The sequence below is a fragment of the Pteropus medius genome, unplaced genomic scaffold (assembly GCF_902729225.1).
Source record: "Pteropus medius unplaced genomic scaffold, Ma_sr-lr_union100, whole genome shotgun sequence".
NCBI lineage: Eukaryota > Metazoa > Chordata > Mammalia > Chiroptera > Pteropodidae > Pteropus > Pteropus medius.
The window spans coordinates 7,208,484-7,232,051 of NW_024349797.1; the positions used below are offsets into that span (position 1 = coordinate 7,208,484).

At 36.6% G+C, this 23,568-nt stretch overlaps 1 protein-coding gene and 1 long non-coding RNA gene across 3 annotated transcripts in view; both read right to left on the reverse strand.

Moving 5' to 3' along the window:
• Positions 1-23,568, reverse strand: part of DIO2 (iodothyronine deiodinase 2) — a 196,293-nt gene that overhangs the window by 78,059 nt on the left and 94,666 nt on the right. The gene's annotated exons all lie outside the window — the stretch shown is intronic.
• LOC120619569 (uncharacterized) overlaps positions 1,455-23,568 on the reverse strand; it is a 69,606-nt gene continuing 47,492 nt past the window's right edge. Inside the window, exon 3 of the long non-coding RNA XR_005657555.1 lies at positions 1,455-1,770. This is a non-coding gene — a long non-coding RNA (uncharacterized LOC120619569). The remainder of the gene's footprint in view (positions 1,771-23,568) is intronic.

Here is a 23,568-nt window from a genome sequence, read left to right on the forward strand (position 1 = left end):
TGAAAGACCATTATTTTAAAAACTAGAATATTTAAACAATATTTTTTCAGGACACATACAGGCATAAACACTCAGCCAAGTCAAGAAAACTCAATCATTCAAAACAGAGTTAATCACAATGCCCCAATATAGAACCACTGTCATCCTCTTCACATATAAAGATGGTTTAATACTTACTTTCTTTTCAGCGCTTGGACTCAAGACGATCAACATAAGCTTTTCAGGTGGGAAGAGTGAGTCGCCTAAACATTTACCTTTCATGACCTTTACTTTCTATACTAAATTGTTTATCTTATCGATTTGTAGATGCTCTTTACAAAGCTCCTTAAGGAGATTAAAGGTATTGCCATTGCTTCTGAATTTTAAATAAATTTCCAGTTTACCCTTTGTTTTATTGTTATTTATTTATTTATTTTTTTGCCAAATGGATGTAATAAATTTTAGTATAATCAAATGTGACCGATTTTTCTTTTATGACCCTTGAGTTCGTATCACTAGAAAAAAGCCCTTTTCCATTCCAAGATCATTAAGATACCCTCCTATGCTTTCTCATATCTCGTCTGCGGCTTTTTTTTCACACTTATGTCATTGACCTAATTGTAGCTTATGTTTGTGCCTTATGCAAGGCAAGTCAATTTCTAATAAAACACCTTTTTTGAACATATAACTCTTAGCCTCTTAAATCGTGTAGATGAAAGCATGCATTTTTACACTATCCTCAGGTGAAATAAATGTAATAGATTTTTTTCATGCTATTCTAAGTTATCCAACATTCATATCTGTTAAAATAAGTAAACATTTTGGGGTTGTGATGGGGAGGAAAAGAGAACTAACACAGAATTCCTAAAATGTGCCAAGTGCTGTCCTGGGTACACTACATATGCCATTTCATTTAATCCTCATAAAAGTGAGATTCGGAGAGGATATTAACCTACCCCCCCAACTCCCGGTCACATAGCTGATGAAGAGGACCGATGATTCAAACCCAGTTGGATCTAACTTCAAAACATTCATTCTCTCTGCACAGAGACACAGAAGTCTTACCACATGTCTAAGAGATGAACGATTATAATATTTAATGGCTAATATTATTTTTTTCCAAATGCTAAGTAGCGCATTTAATGCTTTGGATAACAGTTATAATCATTATGTTGCAGCTAAGTAGAGAAACTGAGGGAAAATGGTAATATAAATGGACCTTTATTCCTGTGTAAAACAAAGGCTAGGATATGTATTATCCTTTTTATTCTAATTCTGTTTTTGTAATTTCTAGACTGGAACTTAGTAAAGAGATGACGCAGTACTCCACAAAAATTCTGGGCAGATGGGGAATTTTTGCACATGTAGGTATAGTTCCCAACCTGCTACAATCATCTAGAATGATTAAAGACTTAGATATGAACTGTTCTGTGAAATAAAATCAGAGAATAAAGTCAATTCTGTTTACTGCTTTCGAGTATAGCTCAACAGAAATAGTAATGTTACGTACACTAATTTTCCTATTATTACCATATCAATACAAAAAGCTTATAGCAGTATATTGCATTAAAGACATCACCACATACATTATTACAGTTGATTTCTACAATCACAACATGAAAGGAAAGCAAAACAGGCATTATTCCCATTATTTCCATGACAGAGGGTGCAGTACTTACCTAGTTCTCAAGACAGGAAAATGAATGAATGAATGAATGAATGAATGAATTAGCAGGGGCTACGACTCAGCAATTGGCATTCCTATTTCCGTTTTTCCCACCATACATGCTCCTTTAAAAAAGAAAAGAAAAACCCACCTTTAATTTTAAGATGTGATGAAAATCTAATAAAATAGAAATTTTAAATGGTTTCGTTTATTAACATCTGCTCTTAGACCTACCCTGTTGTAAAAATAGATGTTGTAATCTCTGTCCCTAGAGCTATCTGAGACATTAATAGGACAAGTATCTATCCTTGAGGATTAAAAAACTAACAGGTAGACCAAAAAGTCCGACAGATTCCATTATAAGCCAATAATTAATATTCATGAAGAATTTACAACCGCTTTCTTATCTTCTTGGAAAAAGTTTAGTTTCTCAGACATTGACTATACCCACTCTGTGCAAGGAATTCCAAGGGGTACTAAGGAAATACAGTGGTAAGTGCGATGCCTAAAAAACCAATGTTTACTGTAGCTATCTCTGAGAGTGTGGGATTAAGGGAGTTTCTCTCTCTCTCTCTCTCTCTCTCTCTCTCTCTCTTTCTTGATATATCTCTATTTTTAAATTTTTATGTAATTACCATGCATTTGTTTGGGAATAATAAATAAATAGTAGAAAATGTATGGAAAAGGGTATAGTACAGTATTATCTTATTTTCTACTAGAACAAGGCTCCCATATTAAATTCCTGTGAAAATGCTTTGCTACCATGCTGAAAGAGAGGGCAAGCCCACTCTAACTGAGCAATCACTATGTTCAGGCATTTCTCATCACAACTTCTCAAGAAAATATTATCATCCTCATTTTATAGATTTAAAAACTGATTAAAGTGAGGCTATATGACTTGCTTTTGGTCATGCAAAAAGGTTTTAGACCTTAAGTACAATATTCTTTTCACATTGCCATGATACTCTTTTTTCAATCCTGCAAACAAGATTCCCTTGCTGAGCATACCTGTTTGATTTATGACTAAAATAGAAAATCAAGTGAAGTCCCGAATAGCTCCATATTAATTTTATATGTAGCTCCCTAATATACCAAGTCTCAGTTCCTATTAAATCATCGCTAGTCCTAATAAACTACTGCATTAAATCCGTTATATCCAACAACCGGTTTGCTAGTTGACCAAGTTTTCCCATTGGATAAAATGGAAAAAACTGTCAACTACTTGTTTTAAACTAATGTAGTTAAAACAATTGCCCTGAGTGTCCCAACTGGTATTGACTATGTTCGAAATAAAATCCTGAAATTTTAATTTGTCCATTCAAGATCAGAAAAAAACATGAAGTAAACAGAAATGATTCAAGTTGAATCTAGAGAATTTCACTCAATGAGAGAAAAATTCTAGAATTATAAATTAGAATTATAATTTTTTTAAGTCAGCAGTTAGGAAAGTTCGGGTTGAATTAATATTGATCATCGAAATGCTAAAGATTCTGATATACGCAGACTAATATTTACAGAAAAATGTAAGTAAAGTAAGTAGATATTTATTAGAAATAAAATGACTTCTGAACATCAGGAAAATGGTTTTTCTTGGAAAGGTTTAGTGACTGAAATTAGAAAAGAGAGGGACTTCTGTGGTATCAATGAGATTGTTTCTCGATTTCAGTATTAGTTACATGATACGCTTAATTTGTGTATTTCCTGTTTGTATATTACAGTTTAATAAATATTTCTAAGAAATTACTTCTAACAGTGAGAGCTAAAAGCACCCTGAAATCCAAGGTTTTTAAATGATGATTTTTGCATCTTTTCACTATAGATCTTAAAAAAATGGTCATGAGAAGAACTTAGATATAGTACATATTTATTCTTTTGCACAAGAAAAAGACAAAAGAAAATTTCTTAAAATCATTTCACTAAAGAAAAAAAGAAGATCAATTCCTCTTAGTCCTCATATTCCAAAAGTATTTGACCTGGGATAAAAAGGAGTGAGCTAAAATCCTCATATGCAACAGGCTCCCAGTTAACTCTCCTTTCTTTTACACATATGTGCACACATGCACAAACACACACACACACACACACACACACTTCAAATCATGTAAACCATCCCTGAAAAATAAGTCTTTGTTCTATAAAGAGTCACTATTGATCAGGACTCATATACTTACATTTATAAGGGTTAACTATAGGATAATTTCCATTAGCATCATAGCTGACAAGCCACAAATGAATTGCAAGATTATCGCTGCTTCATAAAAATCTTTATTTTTAAAGTTGACTATTTTAATCAACAATTCTATATAATTTAAATTTTAATTTAAATAATTTAAAATTTGTACACTTAACTTCAACAGAGGCTAATAGTTCTTAAACTTCAGAATCCATAAGGATCACCTAGAACATTTGTTGAAAATGCACCTTTAAACTTTACATAAGAGACTCTGATTCAGTAAATTTGTAGCTACAGCTCCAGGAATCCAAGCTTTCCGCTAATATGCTAGGTAATTCTGAAACAGGTAATCAGTGTCCTACACTCTGGGAAACACTATCACTATTAGAACTCCAAATATTAACAGGTTCCAGGCACACTCTGCATGAGATTCCAACAGATCACAGTGCAAGCAGTGTGCATAGACTCGAATAACTGGATGGCTTGTATCCTGGAAATTCAACAATCAATGAATTGACATCATGACAGAGTAAAGCAAGGGGAAAAGGCATAACAGGAAAGAGACTTCACCATGTTCTCTTAGTAAGCGATTTTTTACAAGCCGTACCCTGGCTGAAGTTTTATACATTTGTAAACCTTGTTCCAGTATTCTCGCAACCCTTCATCTGTGAGACAAAATGGATGACATTAAGAGAAAGGATAAAATTCAGTAAACTTTTATGACACCGTGATCCACGGTTGGCTAAGACCTAACAAAGACTTTGGCTAACTAGTGGGCAAACCTTCCAGTCTGAGACAAGCCCCATTCATGGAAGTCATGACTCAACCTGTCACAATAAGTGTACAAACATTACTCCTGAACTGTCATGGCCTGTCTATCACAGGGTGGCTTACTAATTTTTCTGAAACCCAGAACCTCATCATGCCAGAAGAAAAAGCTACCTTGTTTACCCTCTTTCTCTGAATTATAATTTTAATGATAATTAATTCTCTGAATTATCATTTTAATCATTAATGTGCTTGGGTTTACAGGAGCCAAAGAAAATTCAAATGCAACCCAGAAACAACAGAAATGTGTCATCCTAGAACAGACATGTGATCTGTTCAACCCAGGCACCTGCTTCTCATGATGACTAATGCTGGATGTTTCAAGGCAAGAGACAGGCTTCTATTACACATCTGCTATGGTACATAACAAGGGAGTTCTTTTTTTCCTGACCCTGGGTTAGCCATCAATTGAAGCCTAATATTTTAAGACATCAGCCCTTGAACTCATTCATCCTTTACTGCTGTACTCTCAAAAAAAAACCCAGAAAGAAAGAATATTTGTCCAACATGTTCCTTCATCAACTCTAGACCAAAAGAAGTATATCTGTAGACAATCTTTCCTGGTTTCCATGAAGAAGAAGACTGAATATTTGATAGAAGAACAATATTTGTTGGTTACAGCAGGTGACTGAGAACTAGCTCACATTTGCGAATAGCTTGGAAACAAAAAGTGCTATCCTGGTAACACTGAAACTAGGTATTAGAATTTGTATAGCTAACTGAATATAATTCAGGCAAAGCTACAAATAACTAGTAATAATTACAAGGATTATAAACACTAACAATTTCTCTTGAATTATATACTACTGAAAAATTCAATAAACAAGAAGCATGACTACGTTTATTCATTCGTTCAACAGATATTTACAGAGTATCTCCTCTGTGCCGTTCACTGTGTTAAGTACTAGAGAAGTTGTCATAGGTTTTATTTACCCTTAAATAGTCCAAGAGGGGAAATGGACAATCATTAGGAAATAAATAGATCATATAATGACAATTTGAGGTATATATTCTGAAGGAAACCAGCATGGTTATGTTAGGGAAAAACTGGAAGAACCTAGTTAGAGTGGTCAGGTGAATTTTCTCCAAGACGTTATATTTAAACTGAGATAAAAAGTCAAGAAAATTAAGATTGTGCTAAGAGCAGGAGGGCAGTGTTCTGAGTAGAGGAAATAATGAGTCAAGTCTTGTCGGTGTGTTTTAGGAACTTAAAAGAAGTCAGTGTGACTGAGAATAGGTAGGAATCAGATCCTGGAGGACATTGTGTGCTCTTGTAAAGTGCTTGGGCTTTATGAGAAGTGAGATGGGAAGCCATTAAAGGACTTAAAGTGGATAAATGGTACGACATACAGTTTTAAAAGATCACACTGAATTCAAAGGGGAGAATGCAAAGGGAAGAACGAACATACAGTTTTAAAAGATCACACTGAATGCAAAGGGGATAAAGGGAGTGTGGGGAAGTCTGTCAGAACAGTGACTAAAGTGCACGCAGATATCTGGGGATCTAATCCTCCAAGTCCAGAATGGGGCATGAGGTTCTGCATTTCCAACAAGCTCCCAGGTGATGCAGATGTTATTGGTTCATGGACCACACTCTGAATAGGAAAGTATGAGAATATTTTTACAGTCATCCAGATGTTTGTCTCTTTTGATGGTGGCTCGAGCTAGGAAAATGTGGCAATAGAGGAAATTTGACAGATGTGAGATATATTTGGGAATTAGAACTAACAGATTCTCTATAGAATGCCTCTTAGCATTAGAGTAGTGGGTGTATGAAGAAGAACTTTGAAACCAACATTTCTGAAAGTAAAAGGGGTCCTGAAGTTCATGTCTCTACATTTGGGTATGAATGGAGATAACAACTGAGGAATTAAAGGTAGAAGTAGAAACTTTCAATGAGTAAGGCCAGGATTTAGCTTGGGAGATGGGAAGAAAGTGGTGATGGGTGGAATAGAGGCATTGCCCGTTTGCCTGACAGCCAGAAAATTACCAGCAGTATATAGTGAGAGGAGATTATACAGATGCACAAGAAAGAACCCTGAGGTTCAAAGTCAGAAGCTTCAAGTCTCAGTTCTGCTACATTGTAGCTCTGGGTCTCTGAAAAAAAATCATTAGTCTCTTATATCTGTTTCCTTTCACTTAAAAAATATGATGTAATAGGATCATGTACATGAAAACATTTAGCATGGTGCCTATACGGTATTAAAAATATCAATTGAATTACATACACATGCATCTTAATGGAGGACCATTTTCTGCTTCTGAGGATATAAAAAGAAAATCATTGATGTAGCTACAGGAGGGAGTGATTTCATATTATAGAGTGTGTTTCTATGCAACCTATATTATTTCTGCTCTGCTAAAGATGTTTACTGACAATGAAGTCTTATTTAGAGACAGGCAAAATCACCTTTAAATTCAAAATGGTCCACACCTCTGCAAATGCTACGAAGGTAATTTTCAATTAAAAAAAATATTAGGTTAATACAGAACTTAAAGAGCTTATCCAATCCCTTAGCCACACCCAAATGGATTCCTAAAAGGTAGCAGACACTTATGTTATTGAAATTTGGGAAAAGAAGAGTTTGGCAAAATTGAGGTAGGCTTTTTCATGTCTCACCACAATAGTCATCAAGGTTTTTTTCTTGATGATTTGGTATCAGTCTTCTACTGTTTATTTATTACTTGTATCAAGAAAGAGGCATCCTAGCTTTATCTTTTCTCATTCTATTTAAAGTAATTCCTCTTTCTCACGCTAGCAGAGGGAATAAAAAACAGCTAGTCATACTTTATAACTCAGGTCTAGTGTGAAGTTAGGCTGACTTCAATTAAGCCTCTTTTGTAATTAACAGCAACTATTTGCATACAAGCAGAGTCCCCCAAAGCTGTTTGATCTCTAAGTGCGTAAAGCATGACCCCTATAAAGGTACTCTGCATCATTAATTCATAGTGATTAGAGCCTTTCCAGTGACACAAAGGCATTCTCAGCCTTTTAAAATTATAAATTTAAAACTATGAGCTTCTTTATAATGTTAAAAGTCATGGGCTTTATAGCTTTCTCAGGATAGGGAAGAATTTATAGAGTACATCCCACATAGCTATGGACTTGTTTACTTGTTGAACCCTATGAATGATCCTGAAATGAGCAACAGGATCTTCTCCAAAACCCACTGTATCTGTATCTATCCCAGGCAGGCAAGACAGATGGAGTCTCTCTCTAGTCTGTCTGTCTGTCTGTCTGTCTCAGAGTCTGTCTCTCTGTCTCTCTCTCTCTCTCTCTCTCTCTCTCTCTCCACTCCACCAACTAGAAAAATTCCCAAATCCTAAAAGAAGCTCTTTAAAATTTCCCTTGGAAATATGCTCTGGTATTAAAAAAGTAATAATTTTGGTCATTATCATTTTGCACACTCTGTCAGGCAACATTTAGGATCATACACAAAATGTCATCTGTAACTCTAGCCCTCCATAAGAATGTCTCACATCATTTCTGAGTAAGCCAATTCCTCAGCTGCACAGAATCCCTCAAACTCAGAGGAAATAGCCAGGTATTTCCTATCCCTGCAAAATGATCACTGTCCTCTTCCACTCACAGCCAGGACACTCCCTCAGGGAACTGAATATGCCAACTGCACAAATTATTTGAATCCTACAAACCAGTCCTTTCCTCCATTTGATCTCATGATGAATAATGCCAAGTACGTGGGTTTCAGAGATTAAAAATCTTTCAAAGGTCTTAACAGGCACTTATCTTGCATCTATACTTCTGCAATAGCCTTGATCAGGCTCTTCCTACTTCAAGTCTAACCCATTTAAATCCATTCTACACACTGGTCCTGGAGGGAGAGATCCAAGGTGTGAATTTGATCATGGCCCTGAAGCAAAGGGGGAGCTTGAATTTAACACATCAGACCCATTGACATTCTTGTTTGACTCCTTCACTAACCTAGAAAACCTTTAAGGCAGGGAACAAATCATATTCATTCCATCAATTCTGCAAACCAACACCAGGCGTGACATCTAATAGATATTGTATAAATGCTTGTTAAATTAGTTAGTATTAGTTTTTCAAAATCACAGATTCCCAAAAATGGAGATCAAAAGAGAAAGCAGCAAATACATAATGGTACATGCTGAAGATGCCAAACTATAGACCATCTGTCACTTCTTATTGACCCCAGAGTAGTTAGAGTAATACTTAAACAAATACTTAAGATCACAACCTCCCGTTGCATTCAGAGCTTCTGAGATCACCAACACATCCCAAGTGATATTCAGAAAAATCATATTTCATACCAACATTTTATTATTGAAACAAAACAAAGCTGTGCTCTAAGTTTTAAGTAGAATGGAACAGAATAATGTTTTCTGAACAGTTTCACTAAAATGGATTTAAATACGTATCTCCCAATAATATCTCAATATCCACATCTGCCTTCCCATATCTGCCTTCCCTTATCTGCCTTCCCATGCCTACCACATACACACATACATGCAAACACACACAAGATTTTTGATACTGCAAATCTTACCGACATACGGTGGGTAAAGCTTACTCACACTTAACTGCCATTCCTCCTCGGCTACCCTTAAATGCATTGCAATCATAGTCATTACTGCCATAATAATAGTAATAATGCTTTGCGCTTCTACAGCACTTCTCAGATGATCTCAAAGCATGACTGCATCATGACTGTAAAAATTAAGAACGTTCACCTCCTCTGGAGATGGTGTTTATAGTAAGGGCGGTAGCTCACAGACTTGCCTGACACCCACAAGTCAAAATTATGAGGCGGCTCGCACAGATTTGTTTCTTTTATTTAACTAGAAAAGGGTGATTTTTATGGATACAGGTCAAGACAAGTTCCAGAGGGGCTCATCAAAGAAGAAATATCTCTTATCTGACACTGACTGACCTTATCAAATACATTTTATACTGACTAGCAGAAATTTAAAAAAAAAAAATCTGCAAAGTGCCTTTCAAAGTATGACAATTAACCAGTTGCACCATCTAGTCTTGGTCTCCAGCCTCAAGCCAAGTTTTCTGTATGACTCAAACTTCTCCTTGTCTCCATTTCACATGATACTTTCACACTCCCCCAATATATCCCTGCATGTACTATATGGCCATTGTTAATCTCTTAGGAGACTCCAGAAAACAGAAAGAACTCAATCTACTTTTCATGGGTACAGATCCATCTATAAGAATGATCCTAAGTCATGAAAGGCTGAGGCATTTCTGCCACAGTCTAAATTAGAAATTTACCTTGCCCACCCTTCCAGATTATATTCAGTATCTATCAAGTGCCTATGAAGTGCCAGGATAAGGCGAAGCACTGGGAATAATAATATGTAGAGATGGTTTCTCTACCCTTGAAGAGTTCATATTCTTTGTAGGCTGGAGATCACAGGGTAACTGACCCAAGAAGTTTAGTCTCTACATGGCAGCAGAAAGATGCATTTCAAATAGAAAGCAATCATACTGCTCACCTGCTCAAAACAGAATATTTAAAGTCTAACCATGATCTACCTGGGAGTCTCTGGTTCTTTTGCTGCCATCTCTCCAGTCTCATTCTCTTCCCTGTGATCTTCCACCTAAGGCACATCGACTTCCTTTCTGCTTCTCTAATAACCTAAGTTGGACTCCATCTCAAAGCTTCCGTGCTTTCTGCCCCATCTTTTTATAATACTCTCCTCCATACCATTGTATGACTTGCTACCTAATTTCATTCGGCTTTCTCCTCCAATGTCAGCTTCTCAGAGAAGACTTCCTTGACCACTTCCTCTAAAATGGTCACCCCAGGCTGTAATAGTTTATCTCTATTTTTTTAGCATATTTTATATTTCTTCACCATATTTATCTCTATCTGACATTATCATATACGTTTATCTGGTTGGTTGATCACCATGGACATTCTCCACCAGAATGTAAGTTTCATAAGGGCAGTGATTTTGTTGTGTTCATCACTGTAACCTAAGCACTTAGAACACTATTTGGTACATTGTGTCTAGTCAATAAATATTTCTCGACAAATGAAAACTAGTGGAGAGGTTCTCTATACCCACAAATAATACCATAAGATCACCGATTTGCTCCCAATACCTTAGGAATTCTTTAAGGTCTTCAAGATAGGAAAGGGGAAGGAAATGGGTTTTTACTTGCTAAGCCCAGACACACCAATGTAGGTTACAAGTCCTATCTATCATCCTCTACTGCCCATAACCTCAGGTTTCTCTCTCCTTTACAATTAGGCACTATAATTATGATTTTATGACTGCAGACTGGCTGTCCAGTCATCAAGAAACATCATTCTTGATGTGTATTGTCCCATGGACATAGATAAGCCAAATAACTATGCCTCTTTGTCTAAAATTACTCCTTTTCTTCCTCTTGAGTAGGCTTAAATTTCATGCATTTGCATATCCCACGAAAGTTTCTCCATGGGAGCAATAACAGAAACTGGATTGTTTTTATGGAGCTTTATGTCTATCTTGTTAGCCTCTAGGGGTCAAATTTTTGTTTCTTGCTTCCTTAGGGGTATTTCGAACTATCAAAACAAGTTTGGGCAACCAAAGAGCTACTTGGTGGAATTCGCCAATAGTTTGGATGCCTATCTACAAACACACACAATTCTTCTCTGTGCACAATGTTAATGGGCAAAACGTAAGGGGCACAAAAGCTCAAACCTACCAAAATGCACACACAAATTGTGCTTCTGAAATTCTGATAGGTTCATATAAGTCTTGGAACTTAGCGTAAATGTCTCATTCATAATTATCCTTAATTACTTATGAAGCTGCCTCCCCAACAAAGATCACTCTCTCCTTCCTACTCCAATGCCTAATAAGAATATTGGTTCCCACCGCCAGCAGGCACAGTGCTCTCTCTATGGCATGTGAGAAAACAGGCTGATAGCACAGTCTTTATACCTCTTTTCTGCTCTAACAATCATTTAACAGTTGGCTCAGGCTCATCGGCTGACTATAACACTAATTCAGAAAATCACACAGAACAAGCCTTGTTCTCTCAGCAGCATTTCATGCCATCATCTGTCTTTCTAGGAAATGAGGTAAAACACTGCATGTTTTATCAAAATGTTTAGTCAACGTCATTATGTTGGTTTTCTTTTAAAACTGGATTGAGCTGTGCTCCAAAGAATATCAAAAATTGCTTTTCCATTTCTGAACTTAAAAATGAATCCAGAGCTATGTAGTCGCACACCCACGTGTTCATTCATCCATCTGTCCCCTCGAACCTGCACCGAACATCTGCTCTAGGGCAGATCCTGCTGGAACTGCAACTATAAGTTTTAACGAGACATGATCGTCGCCCTGACTCAATTATCTACATTAGACCAAAATTTCTGTCTTTGACAACAGCAATAGCTTTGAGGTTCAAACATATGTAGTCTATGTAACGTTCCTCCTATTAATGTCTCTTTTATGGCTTTCTACCAAAGTTTTAATTAAATCCACACTACATATCTGTGATGTCAGGCTCCACCTGCTTCTTTAATTGATTATTCATAGTCTGTAGTTTACAAAATACTTTCACATAGGATTTCATTTAATCCTCACAACAATCTGTAAGGTAGATGTCATAAACCTCATTTTATCAAAACAGCAGAAGAACCTCAGGGGTGCTGTGTTACTTGCCCATATGGTCTTATGGGCAGAAATGACATTTCTGACTCCACATCACTGCACTTTGGCTTCCAGTTGTCACCTGTAACATCTCCTTCTGGTCTCCTTTGGTCACAAACTCAGTCAGCAGATATTTACTGAGCATCAACTATGTGCAATATATTTTGCTAGGCAGATATATTCTATCTTTGCCAATTTGGTCAGCTTCTTCAGTTCTGAAGTTGATAAAAATAAATTGTTTATCTCTGTGTTACCTGAATCTAGAGCTAGTCTCTTCTACAAGTTATAGCCAAATATTATGAACTATCTCCTGGAGTCTGACTTCTCAAGTACATGCTCACCTCAGCTCCACAGAAAGAGCCAAAGCTTTTCTCCATAAATAATATTAATTTTTAAATTCTCTTCTTATTTTGAATGGTTGTTTTTGGCCCTAGCCCCTTCCCCCCAATGCCCCCACCTAGAGAGAAAAGTAAGCATATTAGAGGAGAAAACTATAAGTAATGTTGTATTTCTTTGGCAGTATTTGAGAAGCACAGGTGGATGAGCAGCCAGATGCACTGGGAGCCATGGCAAGTACAGATGGGAGTCCATCAATACAGATGACTCAACCTAAACCCAGTTTACAGATAGCTCTGGAATATCTGCCACTTTTTAACGAAAGCCACTGCCCTCATTACCTTTATCTCACATTTGCTGTTTGTTGAGTTACTTTAAACCCTAGTTAAGAAAGATGGACCTTATGAGAGGAAAGATGTGAAATTAAAGGCAGATGCTTCGATGTACTGGGGTAATGTCTGGGTCTGGAAATGGAAAGAGGGACAGCAGGTTTTTATATTCTCTTGAGCAAGTCTCAGGACATTCTTTAAAATGAAGCAGTCAAAAAATATAAATATTTCCATTAGTCAAAGGATACCAAACCACAGTTTGTCAAATCAGTGACTGTGAGAGTTTCTCCAAATGGAAATATTTACAAGACTGAAGTGATTATTGTTACCAAGCACTTTTGTGAGACATATGTACCCTCTTCTGTCATTTTCCAAGCAGACATACTCTGGCATAGAAAGATAAAGAAAACAAGAAAAGAATTAAGGGCTATAGAAGTTGAGAGAAAATGTGTAAATAGGTAGGAAAGGTGAAAAGAAATGAGGAGAGAGGATGGCTGGTAAAAAAAAAGAACAAGTTTTGAAATCAAATGGGCATCGATTTCAATTCTGACTTTGCCACATGTTTTTGCCCAAGTTGTCACATCTCTTTAGTGGATATGATTATACTTACTTTCTAGGATAAATCTGAAGATTAAATGAGATATTGAATAAAAAGAGCCAACATGGTGTTTGACAGATTACCCTCTCAGTAGAGAGGTAGTGGTGATTGTTGTTATTTGCTTTAGAGTAAAAGATTGAAGAAAAATGTCATTCTCAAACTAAATTTATAAGAAATTTCTATTTAAGAAAATCTACCTAGATATTTTAGAATCTTTTAAATTGACTATTAATTGAACTATTCTGATAATTCTATAATGTATAGACAGAACGGTAAAGCTGCCTAAAATAAAAACTAAAAATTTATTTTGAGTGTATTGTGATTCTCAATCCTGGATACGTATCACAATCACTTGTGCGGCTTTTTAAAAAATTAAATCGCCAGGCCCTACCTCTACAAATTTGTTTGCAGTAGGTCTTGGATAGGGCTTGGACACATGTTATTTTTTTTTTTTAAGTTCCACAGGTACTCTAATGCCTAAACAAGTTTGAGAACCGCTGTTATAAAAACTACATAAAGTTGGGCATTCTGGCAATGTAATGCTCCATCCCACCACATCTTGAATCAGCGTTAAACATCAATAGAGAAATACACATTTAACATAGTAATTTTCAACATAGCAACATAGCAATTTTCTTTATCAAATTAAAACCTGCAATGACAATGTCTTTTATTTTCTGCATCTATTTTCTCAAACTTCCTCTGTGTTTATACTCATCTATAAAACCAAGATGTGCCCTATAAGAAAGATAAACCCTTCCTCAAGCATGTGCTCCAGGTTTTAACCAATCTTTTATGGGTCTATATAATGACATTTATAATATAATGACTTCTACTTCAAATGTGTGGAGAAGCACACCCCTGAGAATGGGGTGCTGGCTATATGTAACACATCATATTCTCAGGAATAATAGGTGTAACATTATATAATTTGTCATTTTGCTTTAATTTGCTTGACCACCTCCATCTGTGCAAGTATTGACTGGTGTATGGTGAATGGGTTACTTCATTTCAGATTGGGGCCCAGGGAATTAAAACAATCAAGTGAGAATTTCTCTGTGAATCAAGGCTAAATGGTTAATAATGTACCGAGTTTCAGTAGAAGACCTCTCATTGTCCACCAGTGCTTCTGAAGTACACTTTTCATTCAAGATTACAGCTTTGATTGTTTAAAATACCATCACTCCCACTGTCCAAATGGAAAATAGTTATAAAAACACAGAACACTCCCACTGTTCTTATACCACAAAGTTAACCATTTTGTAAAGCTTTTTTTTTTGTAAAGGTTTTTGCAAAACCCAAAGGGGTTCATAATGCCTTTGCTTTTAAATATGCAACAAGAAATTGTTCCAAATGAATTTTTAAATGAAATGCCAGAAACTTGGGAAAATGTACTCTGTGGGCCAACAAAACAAAACAACAACAAAAAAAAAACGTGGATGGTGATGAGAGTCTCCCTTCTCTTTCATCAGGTTTCACTTAGCTAAGGTCAGTCATGCAATTGTAGATAAACAAACAAAGGAACTTACATTTAAACAGGGTACATTCCTAACAGGACTTTTCAGCATAGGGGAGAGAGGCCATTCCAGTGCCTCCCTACCTCATGGAAGCACCAGCTGCTCCTCATCGCTTGCGAAATGAGTTGTGAAGAACACCAGTGACTTATGATTAAAGAGAAGAAATTCCATTCAGATGTAATCATAAAGGGAAATGACAGAGACACAAAAGAAATGAAGATATTAAAAAAAGAAATTAAACCCACTAAACCCTTGAAGGCCTGACGTGACCCCAGAATGTAAGAAAAACAGATCGCTCTTAAAAGAATTAGCCTGTTGATAGGAAAGTCACATCAGCTGAAGTGAATTCTGAGGAGACCAGGTTGGTAAGAATAAAAGAGACAGCCATTTAAAGAGCTTAACAATGTAGATAAGAGCGTAAAAAGGAAGGCGAGCTCTGTAATTCTCTCGCTTCTTACCTGCCTTCATACAATGGGAGCTTTTATAGGAGTTTGCAACACTGAATTTACCAGACAGTCTTAGTATTATCAAATGAATTTAAGGTAAAATCAGTTTGAGATACCCTGAATATGTTTTTTTTTTATAAACATTAGATATAATGGAAGTTTCTATTTGATCATTTATTTTCTATTTCTCTCTCTCTCCCTCCCTCGCTTCCTCCCTCTGCCTCCTCCCTCCTTTCCCTCTCTCCTTCTGCCCCCTTTCTGTCTCTTTCTTCGCATAAAGAGAAAAGGTCCAATGTCTTTTTCACTATGTTCTCAACATCTAAATAGAAACATACCTCCTGAAAAAGATTAATCTTTCATTGAAATAGTCCTTCATAGATTTTTGAACCTGAAAGGAAATTACAGAAAACAGTACAGCCCCCATGGGCATTGTGATTCAGACAGGGTGCCATCCTAAATATGTGCATGGGCTCTAAGGTGAATTTGAGTTGAATTGGTACAGTGTGAGTATAGGGCAAAAGATTGGCCTAAAGTAAAATAGCAGAGAAAAAAATGATGTATCAAAGGTATGTGCACCATCTGCTTGCCAAGTTACCGAAGTATTGGCCTCTGGTAGGCAGTAGAGACATCTGGGCCCTTTCGAGTTCAATTTTATATTCCCAGACCTAAGTCACTGACCTCAAATTAACTGGTATCACTAGAGGGTAACTTTACATCATAAACAGTTCTATTGTTTAAATACTTGGGAACCTAAAACAATACATTCAATGTATATATATTAATGAAAGACTTTTAAGACTTTTTTTCCTACCGGATTCCATCAGCTAAGTCTTGAGAACAGCATGTTCACAAGCCTCACTCTTCAGAAGCAGCATGAAATAGTGGAAAGCACAGGAAATGAAGAGCCTCAGAGGCCCTATTTTAGACCCTGTTCCATCATAGGCCATGTGATTTTGGAAATAACAATAAGTAACATTTACTGAGACTTTAGTATTTGCCAGGCCCTGTTCTGAGCACCTGACAAGTATCAGGCCATGTAGTCTACATAATAGCTTTAAGAATTAGATGATATTATTATTATTACTATTATTATTAATATTGAAATACATACAAAGTGGTCAAATGGTTCATTAATGAAGAAGCCAATATTTGAACCTGTGGGGCTAGCTCTTTAGCCGTACTCTTAACCTCTATGTGATACCATTCCTCAGCCTTGTTTAATTTCTCTGTCTGAGCCCATTTTCTAATCCGTGAGAACGGAAGGATTGTCACGAGGATTAAATAATACATAAAATAGTCTTAACTTTAAATAGTACTACACTTAAGGGGACTTCTATACCAGTCATGATAAAGTAATATAGACCAGATTTATCTTTCTACCTTAAACACAAACGAAACAGGGGGTGAAATGCGAAACAATGATATTCAAATATTTGACAACTGGCAGCACAAGTCAGAGATCCCCGAGAGAAGTGAAACAAGTGAGGTCTATAATTGCCCCAGATTACTTCCTGGAGAACTTCCAGGCTGCAGTGCGGAAAAAGGAAACCCAAATAGAACCAGAGGTCTCTCTGAATTAAGGAGACAGAGTTTGGAATTTGAGAAGGCAAAAGCAACTAGAGTTAGTGGGGCAGAATACCAAAGAGGAGGGCATTGCCCAGAGAAAACACTCAGACGTCTCAAGAGGGGATGTCTTTGAGTTGCTAGCTGAGCACTGATGTACATATGTGTAAGAGGAAACTATCCAAGGCCAGGGAAAGAAGAAGGTGAATAATTCCTGAAGCTCCCACAAGGCTGATAACAGTTCTGTTTCAACCAGACTGAGTGAAAAGACCTCTAATTACATGGAGAATTAGGTAGAGTCCTCAGTATGGCATTGGCTTAGAAGTAGGGCTAAATTAGTTTTAGGCTAAAGAAACTTAAAAGCAAGCCTCAAAAGGATCAGATCCATTCCAATTAATTTAACTGCAACCCAGAACAAAGCCAAAGTATTTAAAGTATCAAAGGATAAAACAAAATTCAGCACCCAAGCACATAAAATTCACGATGTTGGCATCTAGACAAAAATGATCAAGCACGCAAATAATCTGGAAACTATGACTTATTTTTAGGAGAAAAATTAATCTGAAAAAATAGATCCAGAAATAAAAAGATGACAGAATTAGTAGACAAGGATATTAAAACAGCTACCACAAATATGCTTAACATGTTCAAGAAGATAGAGGAGGAAAAATGAGCCTGATAAGGAGAGAAATAGAATATGCAAAAAAGAACCAAATCAGTCTTTAACATGAAAATTCGTTGGATGGGACTGACAACATATTAGGTAATGCCGAAGGAAAAAACACAACAGTGAATGTAAAGACATAGCAAGGAAAATATTTTAAATAAAATGGAGTAAAAAGATTTAAATATGAACAAAGCATAAGTGACTATGGGACACTACAAAGGAAACTATATAAGTGAGAAGACAATGAAGTGACATTTTTAAAGTAGTGAAACAAGAACACTTTCGACCAATTATTCTACACCCAGCAAAAACGTATATCACAAATAAAGGTTAAAGACTTTCAGACAAACGAAATCTTTAAGAATTTATCGCTAGAATATTTTCAGGCAGAAGGAAAATGATACAGGAGAAAAAATTCAAATCTACACATAAATACATGAAGAGCATCAGAAACGTTAATATGTGAGTAACTATAAAAGACTTCTTTATTTTAAAAATCTCTGAAAGATAATTTGGTTTAAAATAAAATGAATAATAATGTCATATGGACTTCATAATACATGTAGAAGTAAAATGTATGGCAATAACATAAAGGACAGAGAGATGGAAGTATACAAGAGTGAGGTTCTTAAATTTATGTGTAGTGATATACTATTATTTAAAGGAAGACTATATAAAGATGTATATAGTAAATCCTAGGAACAACCACTTAAAGAAGTAAAGCTAATAAGTCAAGATAGAGATAAAATGGAATAATAAAACATGTAATTAATCTAAAAGAAAGTAGAAAAAAGGGAACAAAAAAATAGAAAAGATAGGAACTGTTGTCTATAGTTACCTATAGGAAATAATACAAAGGTGGTAGATTTAAATCCAATCATATCAATAATTATATTCATTATAAAAGATCATAGTACTACCCTTGAAAGAGGGGGAAAAACACATTTGACTGACTAAAAAGCAGTGCTTCCATGAGAAAGTATACATGAATGACGTTAATTGTAAAATAAAAGTTCATTGAGACACGATGATAACTGTTTCCCCTTTGAATCAAAGATAATAAGCATTAAGGATGATATTTACAGACCTTCTCCCCTGACCTAAGAACATACAAATAGAAAACTATCTGTACAGAGATAAAGGTTGAGATGATACACAAACTCTTAACAGGGATTAAGTCCATGGAAAATTGTGGGGAGAGGTGAACTAGATAGAGTGAAGGGAAGAGGAAGCTTGTTAAACGCAGATATCCCAGCCTCACCATGAGCGATGGAGTCAGTAGATCTGGAATTGTCTGCATCTCTAACAGGCACCTGCGAGTAATTAGGTTGGAATAGTCCCTGAATCACACCATGAGGACACCGATGGGGTAGTTTAGAGAATGGGACCATAAGCCTATGGTCAGATTGCCTGGGTTTGAATTTCAACTCCACCAATCACTAGCGTAGCACAAGTTTAATGACGGGTAATAGGAGTCTTTGTATTGAGTCATTTCATTTAAAACATTTAGCATGGTACTTACTACAGAGTCATCCATTAATGTTAACCAATGTTGTTACACATATTTCTGAATAGTTTAGATTTTTATATAGATGATATTAGTGCCTTACCCAGTGACATGGCAAGCCATATTGGAGGATAAGGCAACAGGGAAAATCAGTAACGTCGATCCCGTTTTTATTTAAAATTTTGATATTTCGTTCATCATTAAATTTTTGTATCAATTTAAATTTTTAAATATTATTAAAAATAGTATCTATTTGCTGTGTGTGTGTGTGTGTGTGTGTGTGTGTGTAGGTCTAAGCCTGGTGCCTCACCCTAGTCCCGGGCCTGTATTATTTGTATAACTAAAAGAGGTGGAGAAGAGGCGTACTCCTCTGATTACATAGCTCAGTGTTCACATATTGTGGAGATACAGGTGTGGTCTCAGCCTCTGAAAGAATGAGAAATGTTAGTATCCTGAGGGGAAGGCGCTTTTTCACTTGTGAAGGCATTTCGTGCACCTTCTTTCAAATACCCAGCTCTCTTGAAAATATCTCTAGAAAAAAATTCAGCTTGCTAAGAAGTTATTTGCACAACTCTTTATAAAAATGTTCCACCTAGAAGATGACCTCAGACAACAATAGTGATATGGTAATACTCATTAGTGCTCAGTTTGCTTCAGGTATTGTTCTAAGCACTCCACATACGTCAACAGCTGGTTCCACCACCTAATTCTTTCAACAATCCTAGGAGATAGGTATCATTTTTATCCTTGTTTTTATAGATGAGGAAACTGAAGTCCTTTAAGATTACATGACTTTCTCAACATCACACAACTGGAAAGTGGCAGAGTCAGAGTTTAAAACCAGGCCTTTTGATCTGGAGCCTTACTCTGTACCCCTATACTACATGGTCTTTCATCCCCAAATTTAGAAAGCAGAGATCCAGGGAACCACAGAATGTCAGTTGGCAGCAAACACATTTGGGGCCCTTCAACTCCTGCTTTTTATGTTCTTAGAGCTGAACTGTTGTCTCTATACTCACTAGTATCATGGGCAGGTAACCTCATCAACATCTGGTCCACTGCCTAAATATTCAGGAATATAAAAGAACACCCTTAGTGACTTGTAGGTAAATTGGCTGTTCACTGACAGAAAGAGACATGCAACACACACACACACACACACGCACACACACACACACAAACACACACACACACAAACACACACACACACACACACACACAGCCTTGGAGTGCTCATTCCACTTGTCAAGAGAGATTTGCGTAGAAGGCAAGAATACTTGGATCGCTTAGGCGTGTGCCCCCTTCTTCTCATTACGATATCCTTGCAGTCACGAAGGCCCCTGACGGCATGTCAATTTGGAAAATGGTATCTCTGTTGAAAGCTTGATGAGTACATCTTATTTTAATGCTAACTAATTCCTGCTTGCAGATAATCCTCTCTGAGTGATGTTTACATAAGATACAGAGAAATGACAGGACAAAAATAGTTACTATGAAATTCTCCACAGGCTATAAACAGTTTTAACTTTTGGCAAAAGGACTTGATTATTTACATACTTGGACAAATATAGGTCACATTCTCCTCAGATTATTAATGCTCCTCTGCAAATAACTGACATACAGAGTGTGTAAATATACAGGCTAGACCCCTTTCGGTGTCTTAATTAAATTCTAGCCATCTTGCTCAGAGTCTTGTGTATTCGGTTTATCTTAGGATCATCATTAATATATGTCAATAATATTACAGTCAGATCTTTTCCTGCCTTTAAAAAAACAAATACAGTCAAAGTGATTTATTTCCAAGGATAGATAATGTCTAACCCCAAAATCTCAATATTCCAATATCTTACTGTCCAAATGTCCATAAACTTCAAATAACATCAACTCAAATGCTATAATCCTAATAGAGAACGAGGTGGAAGATTCTGTAACTAAAGTAAGGAGTCCACTGGTTTACATTAAAACAGTTATTTCTCTGTCAAATCCCAAGGGCAAGAACAGAATCTCAGTTCAACATTTTTAGGCCAAATGAAGCATCATGTTTATAAATAAAGCCTTCAATCCTTTTCCTCTCTAAGCAGTAAATTCTTTGCAACCTCTGGCGTTTGCACTACCAACATTTGTCTGATTTAGTCACAGGACAAAGGCACTCTTGTGGAAAAAGCATTTCGGTGCTCACTCATATTCCAAAACATTCCTAAAATGTAGGTGTCCTATGGGGTCTGTGGTAGGTGGAGTAATGACTTCCAAATGTGTCCACACCTGTGAACATGTTACCTTACATGGCAAAGGGGACTTTGCTGATGTGATTAAGGTTAAGGACCTCCAGATGGTGAAATTATTCTAGATTATGAGGTGGGTCCAATCTAATCACATGAGCATTGAAAACAAGATAACCTTTCGCAACTGGGTTTAGAGATAAAAGAGAAATGTGAACGCAGAAGCATAGCCAGAGAGATGCAATGCCGCTCGCTTTGAAGACGGAGGAAGGGGCCATGAACTAAGGAACGCACATGCTCTTTTGAAGCTGGAAAAGGTCAGAAAACAGATTGTCCCCCAGAGCTTCCAGAAAAAGAATGCAGTCCTGCCAACACCTTGATTTTGGCCCAGAGACACCTGTGGATCACTCTAAGACCAATAAAACTGTAAGATAATAAATACATTTGTGCATTTTAAGCCACAGAGTTTGGGTAGTAATTTGTTCCAGCAGCAATTGGAAACTAATACAAAACATTTTCAGGTTAATAGGCAACACAATCAACTTCACAAGGAATATCATTTCACCTTTACAACAGGGATTTTTAGCATTTGTTCCTACCAAGGAAAATGCACTATGATGGTTAATTAATGAGCCACGGGTGCCAAGATTAAACATTATTTCTGGGTGTATCTGTCAGGGTGTTTCTGGATAAGATTAGCATTTGAATCAGTAGACTCAGGAAAGCAGATGACCCTCCCCAGTGTGGGTGGGCGGCATCCTAATTCATTGGGGACCTGAATAGAACAAAAGGTGGAGGAAGAAAATATTTGCCCCTTTTGCTTCCTGCCTGTCTGCTTCAGTTGAGGCATCTCATGTCACCTTCTCCAGTCCTCGGACTGGGATTTAAACCATTAGCTTCTCTAGTTCTCAGGCCTTCACACTGGGAATGAACTTTCCTTATCTTCAGCTTGTAGAGGGCACATTGTGAGACCTCAGCTTCCATAATACTGTGAGCCATGCTAATTCCTCACAATAAATATTAATCTATATCTATATACATATATCTTACTAGTTCTGTTTCTCTGAAGAGTGCTAATATATGAGCTTTATCTCTTTACACAGAACTATGTATGCTATTAGGACATAAAAAGTTCATTAACCTTCTATTTTCCAGGAAATAAACTGAAAGAGCTTTCTTAGGTACTGAAACTAAAACCACTAAACTACAGACCTCAAGCTTCAACAACTTTTCATACGTCTCTAAGATACAAGATCCCTAGAATTTCCTCACAATTAGTGACTTCTGATTTCTCTGAAATCTTGGGTTCATCATCAGGTTATAGGAACAGAGGTGTGGATGGGGAGGAGAGGTAAGAGACCCAGGCTTGGCTCCTACATGATGTCCTTAGAACACTGGAGTTTCATACATACATACATAGCAGGTAAATTTATCATGTATCCATTTCTTAAGCAAATATTGATTGTGCAGCCGTAATGTTCCAGGCACTGTGCTAGGCACTGGGCATACGGTGGTAATCATGACAGGCAGTGCTTCCACCCCAGCAGCTGAGATTTACAGAGTTCTTATTGAACAAGGAGAGTTTACAGGTCAATGAGAACTTCTCTCATGAGCACCTGGTTGGGACTTCTGCTCTACAAATATAAAAAGTGCCTTAGTAACTGTTGAGACTCACTTCACCATCCAGGTGACTTGTAGCTTTTCATCTGAACGCATTGCTGACTAGCAAGAGCAGGACCCCAGAGGTCTTACAACTTTATTTTAGTCTCTGCTCCTTGTAAACAAACTGAGCAAGACCTTTAACCTGGCTGTTCTCAAATTTTAGTGTGCACAGGAATCACGTGGGGTGCTTGTTCAAAATATAAGTTCCTGGGCTCCCATCAAGATAGTATGATTCAATGGGTATGACATGAGATCCATGAGTCAGAACTTATAAACAAATACTTTAGGTAAAATATGCTGAAATAACTGCAGACTGTGCTTTGCAAAACACTCATTTAACTGCTACATTTTTCATATCCATAAGACTAAGCATGTCAGTACCCATTTAAAATTTTTTTTTTATTTATTCTGAATTTTTAACATTGAGGAAAAATTAC